Source organism: Rhopalosiphum padi, unplaced genomic scaffold, assembly GCF_020882245.1.
Source record: "Rhopalosiphum padi isolate XX-2018 unplaced genomic scaffold, ASM2088224v1 scaffold18, whole genome shotgun sequence".
In the NCBI taxonomy this organism is placed as follows: domain Eukaryota; kingdom Metazoa; phylum Arthropoda; class Insecta; order Hemiptera; family Aphididae; genus Rhopalosiphum; species Rhopalosiphum padi.
The window spans coordinates 7,795-10,000 of record NW_026870005.1 but is presented as its reverse complement, the minus strand read 5'-3'; the positions used below and the strand labels follow the sequence as shown (position 1 = coordinate 10,000).

Below are 2,206 nucleotides of genomic sequence, written 5' to 3'. Positions count from 1 at the left end.
CCGAACGGTTTCACGTTCTTATGAACTCTCTCTTCAAAGTTCTTTTCAACTTTCCCTCACGGTACTTGTCCACTATCGGTCTCGTGGCCGTATTTAGCCTTAGATGGAGTTTACCACCCGCTTCGGGCTGCACTCTCAAGCAACCCGACTCGAAGGCGCGGTCCGATCCCGGAACGCTGTGACGGCCTCTACTGGCCTGGCACCATCTGCGGGCCATGGCCCCGTTCAAGGGAGACTTGGACCGTCACGTGCGCCCCGGCAACGAGGCCGGCCCGTACGCCACAACTCCCATACGTGCCGCGACACAAAAGTGCGCGGCGGGATTCGGCGATGGGCTTTTCCCTGTTCGCTCGCCGCTACTGGGGGAATCACGGTTGTTTTCTTTTCCTCCGCTTATTAATATGCTTAAATCCGGCGGGTAGTCCCGCCTGATCTGAGGTCGGAACGTATCGGTGTGTTTGTGTTTTTTTTCTTAACACGGCAGCCTGCGGTCCGCGCTCCGTCCGTACGGCGACCGTCCGCGTCCGCTTCTCGGAAGCCGGAGAGGTGTCTCTAGGACTCTCAGCCGACCCGGCCGCGCTCTCGCGCGGCGGGCGGACGGGGACGTGCCGTTTTACGGCGCGAGAACCCGTGACTGTTTGCCGTCACAACTTGGGCGGACGACCGGAGGCGGGCGCCGTCGCCGTCGCCGCGAGGCAGACGGCGGGGCGTCGTTCCCCGGTCGAACCGCCAATCTCGCGCAGCCGGAGCGGCCGACGGTCTCCCGTCGGACGCCTGCCGGCGGCGCATCGGTCTGGCCGAGTATCCGGTATACGACCCTCAGACAGGCGTGGCCCGGGACCCGCGGGTCACCGAGGCCGCAATGTGCGTTCGACTGGTCGATGTTCGTATAACCTGCGGATTACACGACGACGCGCAGATAGCTGCGGTCTTCATCGATCCACGAGCCAAGTGATCCGCCGTTCGGGGTCGGGTGTTTTTTTTTTTGTTTGTCGACGAAATTTCTGCGCCACGCGTGCGCGCGGCGCAAGGTCTTTCGACGGTAACCATCTTTCGGTCGACGCTTGGTCGGGGGTCGCGGCGCGCGGGCGGTCGGCGAGCTAGTCGCGAGCGCACGCGGCCACGGGGTCGGATTAGGCGCGCGCGAGACCGGCGTGGGACGCCGGTGCCGCGGGCCCGTCTCTAATGATCCTTCCGCAGGTTCACCTACGGAAACCTTGTTACGACTTTTACTTCCTCTAAACGGCCGAGTTCGGTCATCTTCCCGGTCGCGCGACGACCCAGCCCCCGAGGGGGCCGAATAACGCGCGTCCAGTCCGAAGACCTCACTGCGGTCGTTCAATCGGTAGTAGCGACGGGCGGTGTGTACAAAGGGCAGGGACGTAATCAACGCGAGCTGATGACTCGCGCTTACTGGGAATTCCTCGTTCACGTGGAAAAATTGCAAGCCACGATCCCTAAGCACGAAGGAGGTTCAGCGGGTTACCCGGAAGCCTGTCGGCCCAGGAATGTTAACACACGCTGATTCCTTCAGTGTAGCGCGCGTGCGGCCCAGAACATCTAAGGGCATCACAGACCTGTTATCGCTCAGTCTCGTGCGGCTATTTTCGTCCGCCGCCTGTCCCTCTAAGAAGAGTTTAAGCTCCTGGGAGCCGGCGGTAGCCCTAGTAACGTATCGTGATCCGCCGGCGACGGCCGCGAACACGGCGCGCTTCACCGCGGAGCCCGACGCACGACTGACGCGCGCCGACCAGAGGTTGCCCCCCGGCCGACACACGCCCGCCGCACGCAGGGACGCGGATGGCGCGGCCGCGCCCGACGACCGCCGTGGACGACGGGCGAACGCGTTCGGGGATACCGGGCCGAGCCGACGGAGACGCGAACACGGACGGCCGAAACCGCCCGCGCCGCGCCCACCGCCGACCCGGGTTTACCCGCCTAGTTAGCAGGACAGAGTCTCGTTCGTTATCGGAATTAACCAGACAGATCGCTCCACCAACTAAGAACGGCCATGCACCACCACCCACCGAATCAAGAAAGAGCTCTCAATCTGTCAATCTTTCCGGTGTCCGGGCCTGGTGAGGTTTCCCGTGTTGAGTCAAATTAAGCCGCAGGCTCCACTCCTGGTGGTGCCCTTCCGTCAATTCCTTTAAGTTTCAACTTTGCAATCATACTTCCCCCGGAACCGAAAAGCTTCGGTTTCCCG

The 2,206-nt window shown here is 62.5% G+C and overlaps 2 non-coding genes across 2 annotated transcripts in view; both read right to left on the bottom strand.

Annotated features, from left to right (window-relative positions):
* The window catches only part of LOC132931523 (large subunit ribosomal RNA), a 4,196-nt gene extending 3,754 nt beyond the window's left edge, over nt 1-442 (bottom strand). Inside the window, exon 1 of the ribosomal RNA XR_009662703.1 lies at nt 1-442. This exon is cut by the window's left edge and continues 3,754 nt beyond it. This is a non-coding gene — a ribosomal RNA (large subunit ribosomal RNA).
* Nucleotides 443-813: 371 nt separating this feature from the next.
* Nucleotides 814-971, bottom strand: LOC132931520 (5.8S ribosomal RNA). Its single transcript, XR_009662700.1, has one exon. It is a non-coding gene; the product is annotated as a 5.8S ribosomal RNA (ribosomal RNA).
* Between the last annotated feature and the right edge of the window lie 1,235 nt (nt 972-2,206).